The 12,051-nt window shown below is 44.7% G+C and overlaps 1 protein-coding gene across 1 annotated transcript in view; it reads right to left on the bottom strand.

Annotated features, from left to right (window-relative positions):
- LOC126456014 (uncharacterized) overlaps positions 1–12,051 on the bottom strand; it is a 259,144-nt gene that overhangs the window by 74,144 nt on the left and 172,949 nt on the right. The gene's annotated exons all lie outside the window — the stretch shown is intronic.

The following is a 12,051-nucleotide window of genomic DNA, read 5'->3' as shown; positions in this document are numbered from 1 at the left end:
AATTACTCATCTACCTGCGATTACAAATGATTTGATGTTTATACTGATGTCAGAATGTTCACACGCTATGTTATGCTAGGCAGCCATATTACCCTCTTTATGCACTCTTAGATTTTTTCTGCAGACTTGGCGTCCAGTCAATTGAACCTATTAATTTAAAGTAGCGGTTTTTCTATTTTGCACCAGACATTATAATAATAGTAAACTGGAACTGGTCACTGTGTAGTCATTTGCGATGTAGACGGACATTTGTGAATAAGATAATAGAAATTTATAGTAACTTTTTGTTACTCTTGTGGATGACCTCACACTTTTTATTCTTCATTAGTTGACACAATTCGCACCTTAAATACCTCTTATGTAAATCATGTGGCAATTAGTTATGAACTTCTGATGACTTCACTGAACTGGAAATTACAGTATTATATGCGTGGAAGTCTCCGAATTCATTTATATAAAGAACAGCAAACAGATTGTAATACGCCCTTGGGAAACAACTGATTTCACGTCGTTCCTGTTAGATTAGTTCCGGTCATTTACTACGGAAGTCACGATGCCAGTGGCGCAACTGGAACGATACTGCATAGGCGTGCAATTTGATTAGAAGTCGCTTGCGAAGAGAGGTGTCAGAAGCCTTCTGCCAATCTAGAAATTTGAAATCCCTTGTTGACATCACTAACTACTTCATGTGAACAAAGGGTCAGTTGTGTTTCACACAACTATATTTTCAGACTCCGTGCTGATTAAGCGTCGACAGTTCGTTTCCTTTTAGGTACATCATAATGTTATGAAACAGTATACAGCGTGATTCAGCTGCCTTCTACTGCCGGGATTTGTGACACCCACGGTGGTTTCAAAATCCATGTGAAAGAGTTTCATATTTTCACACTTGCTATGTGAAAATTATTAGGCCTCAGACAAAGTGAACTGGGCAGTTTTGTAAGAAATTCAATACATATGTATTTGCTGGAGGCCACGGCTTTAGAATTATTCAATAAAAGCTTTGTACATTTTCATTGAATAATTCGAAAACTATAACCTGTAGCAAAAGCATATCCTAGATCAAAAATTTCCTGTAATTTTTTCTTTAGGACTAATTCAAGATGGGGTGAATACAAGTGGTCAACACGAGTGGTTATGATTGGATGTGAAGGTATGCCCGCCACACGATGCACACCGCATGAGAGCGTAGTGGAGGCTGTATCAGTGTGAATGGAGCAGTGCAAAGGAGACTGTGTTACAGTGGAGCAGCGCTTTCAAATAAACGGTTCAAATGGCTCAGAGCAATATGGGACTTAACATATGAGGTCATCAGTGCCCTATACTTAGAACTACGTAAACCTAAATAACGTAAGGACATCACACACATCCATGCCCGAGGCAGGATTCGAACCTGCGGCCGTAGCAGCCGTGGAGCAGTGGGTGTTCGTTGTAGAAACTTACGTGACAAGAAAGACGTGGGAACGGCGTGGTCAGCTGTTTTCTGAGAAGTGTAATGGTGTCAAAGTGACAGCAAAGAGTACCACGCAACGCTTAGTCCGAAAGTGGCGTTAGAAGGGATGTGTTTCTAACATGAAAATACTCTAAAACGTACCTGAACACTTGAAAATGTGGCTGCAGTTCACCGGTAAACGTTTCAGTGTCCTACCAAATCAATATGATGCCTGTCGCAAGACACAGACATGAAGACGAATGCTCAATCTGGACCTGCACATTCGTCCCTACCGAGTGTCTGTGGTTCATGCATTAAAACCAGCGGATGCTCCTCAGTTTTGGCTGTCCACTGAGATAACAATGAACGCCTTCAACATAGATCTATTCGTTATGTCTTACGAGGTCTGGTGTCAACTGAATGGTTATGTCAACTCACTGAATCACAGGCTCTGGGCAGCGGAGAATCCTCGTAACTTCCACCAAATGTCATTGAATAATGTATGGCGTTTGGTGTGCACTGTCTGCACGCCACATTATTGGTCCCATCTTCTTTAATCAGATGCTGATTTCGGATCGTTAAATTGTCAACATTTTGAAAACATTTGCGACAGCATTAACGGAGGAGGAACACACAGTTACTTTCAATAGTGTGGAGCAACTGCCTATACAGCCAGCCAAACCTTGGTGTACATTTACACACACTTCACGTCTGACAGAGTCCTTAGTAGAGGTGAGTCTGGTTGCTGCCCTAGATGGCCATCCAGGTCACATGATCTGTTAGTGTGCCAAAAGTGCTAAGAGATTAAATATGTTCACTTTCAACTACAGTAAGGTCAGTATTGATTGCCTTTCTCTGCTGCCGATTGGTAGGCAGAGCTGAATAATCCAGTATATTCCAGGATCATACAACAAATCGAGGTCAGTGGCATGAATCCATAATTCTACAGATTAATTTTTTTTTCCTTTCTTGTTTACTGGTATGACTCTAGCACTTTCCAGACTTTCGGTATGGAGTTTTCGTCGACTGTGAAGTTGTATATGAACTGTGAAATTTGTTGCTGGTTCAACAGGATACTCGTTACGGAAGCTAATTTAGTAACAGTCTGCACCGGAAGATTTGTCTTTAACAAGTGACTGAATATACTTCCAAAAAGCCTGTGAATATGGTGGAGTGACACAGAAAGAGATGAGATATACATAGTGATAGGCTGTGGCAACTTATTTAACGCTCACCACAGTGCTACGCTGTAGTGTTACCAGCCTTGTCTTGTGCAGGCATTCTCCACTAGGCAGACCAAGTACATAAACTGTTTGTGAGCTATACTCAGAAGTAATGTGGTTTCTGATTATAGCTGCTAGACTCTAACAGTTGAATGTTATCTCGTAACGTCCTTACGTGTTGTCATTAAGGCGCCAATTTATTTTGCTTACACAAACATGATGTAGGCCTGTTCAGTTTTCTTCACCATAGTCGCGGTGTTAATTCTCTTATGGTATTCAGTCCCCTAGGTGACACATAAAAGATTAGTAGCCGGCATGGAAAAGACATCGTCTCGCGTGGCAGGCGCTTTTTACGTAACTGTAGCATCACAATTGATACCATGTCGTAGGAATCCTGAACCTTTTGTTACAAGAAACACACCAACACCGTTTGCGCCACAACTTTTTGTTTACTGACAGCCGGATTCAATATGCGCTGCAGATCATCTTCAGGTCTAGGTTTCAACAAAAAGGCAGTAACAGTAATGATTTCACAGAAATCTTACATTACGAACGCTAATATCATGCATACTAGAAGCAATAATAAAATGTTATGGACTCACGCATACCTCGCACCGAAAATGTAGTTTGTCAACGTTGTCCGAAAATAACAAAAAAGGATGCGGCGGGGAGAACATACGTGATATGTGTGTAAGTCATAGATGAGCACATTAGAACAACGTGAAATTTTTTCTCCGTTTATAACTAACTCTCGTGCGGTCGCGTCGTTTTAAATATCACGAGCGGGAGCGTGGCGCACTTTGTACCCATGAAAAGAATAGGTTTCCTTATGTTAGCTAGGTAAGTCAAGTACGATCAAAATCACAGATTAATCTTAGTTTATTTAAACAAGGAGGAAATAAACTTACGTAATATGAGCTAAACTACTGTTTTACAAAACAATATTGAAATTTTCACTATAACTCTATGTTGCCAAGGACAGCTGTTAAAGGGACAGTAATGACGCATTCAAAGCATTAAGCAGTGCAGTTGCATCAGATCTCGGTCAGCTACTTATTCGATCACGAATTATCTCGAAGACAACTGCCTCAATGTTGGATTATGTTGCTAGTTCCGTCATTTTTTTTTAATTGATCGTAAATTATATCTCGCCTAGCTATCTTCGTATTGTATATTACTGCCGCTCACTTGGACGTACGACAACACAATTTATCGCTGTGTTACGTGAAGAAATACTGAAGGAATCGATACAGGTTTGCAGTTATGAAACAAAAATGGAACCGCACAAAATCATTTTATTTTTGGTTGTGGCACTTTATACACAGGGGCGCCCACTCGATGGTTAAATACAAAAATTATAAAAATTCAGACTGAAAGGACGCGTTAATGTAGTGCATTTCTGCATGGACGGTGCGTTACACCATAATAGATAATAATAATACTCACATAATACTGTGGACAGTAAATATTGGTTTTTTGTTTAATTTCTTAAATTTTTTTCAAAGGCTAACGCAAATATACGGAACATATCTGAGATTTTAACAAATTTGTCTTCATGTTAACGACGGCATCTCCTTTAAGCAAGATGAAGTATAGTGTTGTGAATACTGGCCAGAGGTGTCTCGTGACGTGTGGCTTGCAGTGCTCAAGTTCATATGAAGGAATGACCTTTTGATTGGATGTTTATCATCAGTACTCCTGGAGCGTTTACTACTAAAATTTTTCAGTAAACCAACTATGAGAGTCCACAATCATGCCCCTCACGTACTCAAGCATTTCGCTCCATTGCCTCGTTCTGAAATATAACACGTCTTTGACAACACGGATAATGACTCCAGATTCAACCAACTTTCAGATATACATCAGGATTTTTTGAGAGTTCTGATGTGAGGAGCACGTTGTCTCCAGTGGCTCATTAGAAAGTCGCTATTTCATTTTGTCACTGCTGCTACTTTTTTCCGCGTACTGTGCAAAAAACTTATGCACATCAGTAAAAATCCGTGCTGCACGTTAAACTGACGTGAAATTAGTCGTGTGATAGCGATATACACATAGACAGATGGTGGTAGAACCGTATACACAAGCTATAAAAGGGCAATGCATTGGTGGACCTGCCGTTTGTACTCGGGTGATTCATGTGATCAGGTTTACTACATGATTATGGCTGCACGACGGTAATTAACAGACATTGTAAGCGGAATGGTAGTTGGAGCTAGACGCATGGGTTATTCCATTTCGAAGATCGCGAGGGAGTTCAATACTCCGAGATTCACAGTACCAAGAGTGCGGCGAAAATAAGAAATTTCGGGAATTACCACGGACAATGCAATGGCTGACGGACGTAACGATCGACAGCAGTAGCGTTTGGGTAGAATTTTCAGTGCTAACAGAAAGCAATAATGCGTGAAATAACCACAGGAATCAATGTGGGGCGTACGACGAACTTATCCATTAAGACAATGAGGCGAAATTTGGCTTTAATAGGTTATGGCAGCTGGCGACCGACGCCACTGCCTCTATTAACAGCTCGATATCGCCTACAACGGCTCTTCTGGGGTCGTGACCATATCGATTGGGTCTTAGACGACTAAAAGACCATGTCCTAGTCTGATAGTCGCAATTTCAGGGGGTGAGAGCTGACTGTAGGTTTCGAGTGTGGTGCAGACTCCACAGACTCCAGTGGTACGTGGCCCCTTTAATACGACCTTGCACAATCCATACCACCAGTATTATCAGGACGGGAAACGGGATGGCCAATCACGGCTGGTAGTCATACTTTGATTTACACATACTCAATTTATTAACATCAGGTTCCTTCAGATAAGTCCCCACAATCTTCAGCACAATACAGCGGTCAAGTAGTATAAGTTCTTGTTGAAACAAGACAGTTATCAGAACCCGACAAGTATAACCATAAAATGCATATGAAATCAGTTAAGAAACAACCGGCAAACACTGTATTGCCGTAGCTTCGCCACACTTAACAAAAGCTTACAACTGACAGTACAGTTCTTATCAAAGTGGGCCAGCCACTTAACTGCATTTGATTACTACACGGCCCAAACAACACTTAAAACTCACCTGGTTAACCAAAACAATAATTCACTAGAACATGGATATGTAATACCAGCAAGAAAGATTGTAATGGAACAAACCCAGATTACACTTTACGTGATTACACGATGTAAATTTAATAGAAATTTGACACCGACACAACAGGCACTGTGGACTGTGTATTTCTACAGAAACAGATCACTGCAATTAGCTCAAAATTACATGACAGTCGATAGAGAGAATTTAATTACTTTACACCTGCTGTATTTGCTAACGTTTACTTAGTTGCAGGTCTATCTTTATGTAACCCCCCCCCCCCCCCTCAAAAAAAAAAACATTTGTTTAAACATCAGAAAATCATAATCAAATCACAAAACGCGTTTTACCCGCCTTGGCGGAAAGGAAACATATGCTACACTTTGGATATGGGGCCTTCGCCCAAAACAATCCAGCCGTTGGAGGGATGCATAAACACAGCAGGACCTAGGCTGCGGGTTACACCTCACTCCCCGCCAAGGCGTTGGCACTTACAGCAGCTTTCACAAACACAGGACAATTGCGACTCTCTGAAACACACACAAAAATACGGGACAGAATCCTAGCACCAGACATACGTGCATCAGTCTACAAAATGTTCCGTCGACAGCAATCACTGACCTTTAAATTGAAACCATTTAAGGACGATTCACTGATAATAGTAATATCACTTAGGTGCAGTTTTCAATCGCTTAATACCCTTAATAATCAATTATAGAACAACCAGTACAGTTATAACTAAGACTTCACTGCGAAGCCAACACTTAACCAGCTCACACGGAGCTCATCCACATACTTTTCGATTAACGGCTGTTCCACAATCATCTAGCGAGTGAAACGCCTTTTAACACGTCGCTCAGTCACATACCCTAAAAGCCAACTTACTTGATGTTTGCACACAGCACAACTCAGCGGCTCAAGCAGCTTAACCACTTTACTTCAGGGACCTTTCCCTTGATATAAATCACGAAACTTGGATCTCGGAGCTGCCCCAAAATACAGACTTGCCGACCAATACAACTCCGCGGCACATCACGCTGATAGGGCACACCCGGTCGCAGTCGACACTGCTTTCTGCGGCGACGTCCCGAGTCTTTCAATGTTTTCTTTTCGAAACCTGACGGCCAATTCTTGAAGTCCGCCACACGGAAGAAAGCCACACGATATCCAAAGATCACATATAATCTCCAAAATCGATCGCAACGATGTAACGAGCGTACCCGGTGCTGGCGCCAGTCCGCCACGACTCATCCACAAAGCCATGGGCCCTGGTCGCCAACAAGGCACTGTGCAAGCTGTTGGCGGCTCCGTAATAGGGTGGTCTGCATGTAAATGGATTACTGACTGGCAATGTTAATGTTCGGCTACTTAGCAGAGAATTTGCAGTCATTCATGGAGTTCATATTCCGAACAACGATGGAATTTGAATAGATGAGAATGCGCCATGTCACCAGGCTACAGTTGTTCGCGATTGGTTTGAAGGACATTGTGGACAATTAGAGCGAATAATTTGGCCACCCAGATGGTACGACATGAATCCCATCGAACCTTTATGGCACATAATCGAGACGTCAGTTCGTGCACGAAATCCTGCACCAGCAACACTTTTTCAGTTATGGACGGCTGTAGAGGCAGCATGACTTTCAAGGACTTGTCGAGGCCACGCCACGCCGAGTTGCTGCATTACGCCATCCAAAAGGAGGTCCGACACGATATTAGGGGGTATTACGTGACTTTTGCCACCTCAGTGTATGTATGGTGTGTCTGTGGAGAAAAATTTTCTATTCGATAACATTAGCGCCCTTCACTCTTTATCCACAAGGCTGGTTTCTTTCAATGAGAAGACGTAGGGTTGAAATGAAAAATAATGGAATGATATTGCTCTCAAGAATTTTACACAATTCAAAATTTGTTTTTAAGGTGCGATTGAAATTAATCATAAAAAATGAAAAGCAAGACGGCACTCTCAACGGTAGCAGGACGCGAAAAATTCTATTCGTACTTTATCACTAGTAACATAGTACTAACGTCACTAGAAATAATACCCGAAACAGACATGAGCACTACACAAAGCGGGCAGACGGAAAACGACGTTTTGCTAGAGTCAACGGACCATTGTCAAGCAACTACACTTTCGTCTATCGAAGGCTATGGTAATACGTGAGTATTTGACACTTCGACAGTGGAAGTCATGAGACTGACGAATTGCGAACTGACTGAATGGCGCGCTTAATAAACAAACGCCGGCCGCGGTGGTCTCGCGGTTAAGGCGCTCAGTCCGGCACCGCGCGACTGCTACGCTCGCAGGTTCGAATCCTGCCTCGGGCATGGATGTGTGTGATGTCCTTAGGTTAGTTAGGTTTAAGTAGTTCTAAGTTCTAGGGGACTGATGACCACAGCAGTTAAATCCCATAGTGCTCAGAGCCATTTGAACCATTTTTGAATAAACAAACCGGAAAGAAGATATGTGTTTAGCGTCCTGACAGCACTGAAGTCTTTAGAAACGGAGCTCAAACTCAAATTTAGGAGGCAAGGAAAAGAAATTTGCCGTATCCTTCAAGAGGAACCATATCGGCATTTACCTGGGGCAATTTAGAGAAATCCCCGGAAACCTAAATCGAGGTGTCTAGACGGGGATTTGAACCGTCGTCCGCCAAAGTCAGAGTCCACTGTGCTAACCACTGCGCCATCTCGCTCGGTGGTTAATGGACAGAGCTATAGACTTCGGTATAAGATAACCTGACAAATAGGACATAGATGCCTAATTACGCTGGTATGAAGAAACTCAAGACGCAATGTAAGTGCATTTGTCTCCAGGTGACTAACTGAGTTCATTTAGAGCACCAGAAGACGAAGTGGTCCATTTATAGAAATTCTCGAAGGATCATTCCAATCAATTTTGGAGAATATGTTGTAATGGTACCAAAGTACGATATTCTTTCAGTTTCATCACAACTGACCGAATCACTGGTGTACTGGTTACCACTAGTGTAACGTCTTAGCAGCAAACTGTCACACAAGGTCCGAGCCAGTTTTGCGGCAACCACTGCTATGTCGCATCGCAGCCAGCAGTAGAACACAAAATATTCACCTAGGCCCTATTTACACGTACCCCTTAGGTCAGCGTGAAGGCCCTTTTTGAGCAATTAGACTGTCGCGCGGCCAAATCATACTTTCGTTTATTATCTGCTGAAGAGCCACAATTGATTCATTAATCACCTCTCAGATGTCGACGTCCGAGTTCGGAGCCTCTTGTGCCTCTTAAACTCTCCACAGTTCTATAGTCACAGACGGGAGCGTCGCGCAAGAGTCTCGCAGCGTGACCTTGACAACGATCTGCAGCCGTGTCAGCATTCACTGACACTGACATAGCGCTTGTGCAAGGCACCGACAGCTTAACGCCGCTGTCACGGCCGGGCGTTCGGGCCTCCTTCCACGACCGACGTGCTGCCATTGCTTGTCTCTCCGTGGCCTATAGATGATTACGCAAAGGAACTTGGACACTATCAATTTCCGTCAACGTACTGAGTGTCCTGTTGTTAAGAAAGTTTTCGACAAAGCTGATTACTTTTTGCTTACCCCAAAAATGCCAATTCAAAGTTCAAGACCTGGCGCGGGGGGGGGGGGGGGGGGGGAGAGGCGGAGGAGGAAAGCAACTACACTATCCTGACCGGACAGTCGGTGTGTTCTGGTTTGTTGTGAGTGCATTATGTTGGAGATAAGCGAATTCAAACATGGACAAATTGTTGGTGCTAGTATGATGCGTGATTCCGTAACCAAAGGAGCCAAAGTGGTGTTTCAAGAGACATTGTGTCGAAGACTTATACCGCTTACTGCAAAAGCAGGAAAAACTGAATTCCCTTCAAATGGCTCTGAGCACTATGGGACTTAACATCTGTGGTCATCAGTCCCCTAGAACTTAGAACTACCTAAACCTAACTAACCTAAGGACATCACACACATCCATGCCCGAGGCAGGATTCGAACCTGAGACCGTAGCAGTCCCGCGGTTCCGGACTGAGCGCCTGAACCGCTAGACCACCGCGGCCGGCTGAATTCCCTAAGTCACAATGCTAAGGAAAGTTTATGATGAGTCATCTTGAAGAGGATTTTGACAAAAAATAAGGAGCCGATAGCTACGAAATCCACTGCAGAATTGAATGTCACGCTCACGAAGGGCGTGAGTAAGGAACTAAAGGGCTATCTGGAATTCCAAAATGACTTACCGGCGATACGAATGCCCTGATAGAAAACCGCACTGCCAAAGCCATAAAACCTGGAATTAGGAGCAATGGATTTGGTCGGATGATTCTTCTTTCACACTGCAACTTCTGATCGCGTTTACGTCCCAAGAGTGAAACATGGTTCGGTGATATGTGCTGGCGTATTACATGGGCCTCAAGCTTTCTCTGTAAGGACGTATTATGCAACCATTTCGGCTGATCACGTCCATGCGAAGGTACAAAGTTTGTTCACCAGTTGCGATGCTGTTTTGTGAGACGACAGGTCCCCTGCTGACACAGCTCGCATTATTACAGACTGGTTTCTTGAACTTACCACTACTTCTCAGGAAAAATGGTACAAGATTCCCATGACAGCCAAGCAGGACCCTTATTTATCCATTCCGAGACGACTGCAAGCTGTTGTGAATGCCAAAGTGTTTCACTCACTATATTAGGCATTGTAAAGTGTTGCGTTTTAGTTTTTCCATATTTCCAGCCACCAATCTGAATATTACAGAGTCAGTCCGCGTGGCCTACTTTCGACAGAGAGACGTGTGATCTCTATATCCGCTTTCATCGTCGTTACCTGAACGTAATACTACACTCCTGGAAATTGAAATAAGAACACCGTGAATTCATTGTCCCAGGAAGGGGAAACTTTACTGACACATTCCTGGGGTCAGATACATCACATGATCACACTGACAGAACCACAGGCACATAGACACAGGCAACAGAGCATGCAAAATGTCGGCACTAGTACAGTGTATATCCACCTTTCGCAGCAATGCAGGCTGCTATTCTCCCATGGAGACGATCGTAGAGATGCTGGATGTAGTCCTGTGGAACGGCTTGCCATGCCATTTCCACCTGGCGCCTCAGTTGGACCAGCGTTCGTGCTGGACGCGCAGACCGCGTGAGACGACGCTTCATCCAGTCCCAAACATGCTCAATGGGGGACAGATTCGGAGATCTTGCTGGCCAGGGTAGTTGACTTACACCTTCTAGAGCACGTTGGGTGGCACGGGATACATGCGGACGTGCATTGTCCCGTTGGAACAGCAAGTTACCTTGCCGGTCTAGGAATGGTAGAACGATGGGTTCGATGACGGTTTGGATGTACCGTGCACTATTCAGTGTCCCCTCGACGATCACCAGTGGTGTACGGCCAGTGTAGGAGATCGCTCCCCACACCATGATGCCGGGTGTTGGCCCTGTGTTCCTCGGTCGTATGCAGTCCTGATTGTGGCGCTCACCTGCACGGCGCCAAACACGCATACGACCATCATTGGCACCAAGGCAGAAGCGACTCTCATCGCTGAAGACGACACGTCTCCATTCGTCCCTCCATTCACGCCTGTCGCGACACCACTGGAGGCGGGCTGCACGATGTTGGGGCGTGAGCGGAAGACGGCCTAACGGTGTGCGGGACCGTAGCCCAGCTTCATGGAGACGGTTGCGAATGGTCCTCGCCGATACCCCAGGAGCAACAGTGTCCCTAATTTGCTGGGAAGTGGCGGTGCGGTCCCCTACGGCACTGCGTAGGATCCTACGGTCTTGGCGTGCATCCGTGCGTCGCTGCGGTCCGGTCCCAGGTCGACGGGCACGTGCACCTTCCGCCGACCACTGGCGACAACATCGATGTACTGTGGAGACCTCACGCCCCACGTGTTGAGCAATTCGGCGGTACGTCCACCCGGCCTCCCGCATGCCCACTATACGCCCTCGCTCAAAGTCCGTCAACTGCACATACGGTTCACGTCCACGCTGTCGCGGCATGCTACCAGTGTTAAAGACTGCGATGGAGCTCCGTATGCCACGGCAAACTGGCTGACACTGACGGCGGCGGTGCACAAATGCTGCGCAGCTAGCGCCATTTGACGGCCAACACCGCGGTTCCTGGTGTGTCCGCTGTGCCGTGCGTGTGATCATTGCTTGTACAGCCCTCTCGCAGTTGTCGGAGCAAGTATGGTGGGTCTGACACACCGGTGTCAATGTGTTCTTTTTTCCATTTCCAGGAGTGTATTTTTCAAGAAAAATAGTACAAAGATTCCTTGACAGCGATGCAGTATACGTATTTATC

This window comes from Schistocerca serialis, chromosome 2 (assembly GCF_023864345.2).
Source record: "Schistocerca serialis cubense isolate TAMUIC-IGC-003099 chromosome 2, iqSchSeri2.2, whole genome shotgun sequence".
In the NCBI taxonomy this organism is placed as follows: domain Eukaryota; kingdom Metazoa; phylum Arthropoda; class Insecta; order Orthoptera; family Acrididae; genus Schistocerca; species Schistocerca serialis.
The sequence above is the reverse complement of the archived record's forward strand: the minus strand, read 5'-3'. Positions and strand labels throughout refer to the sequence as shown.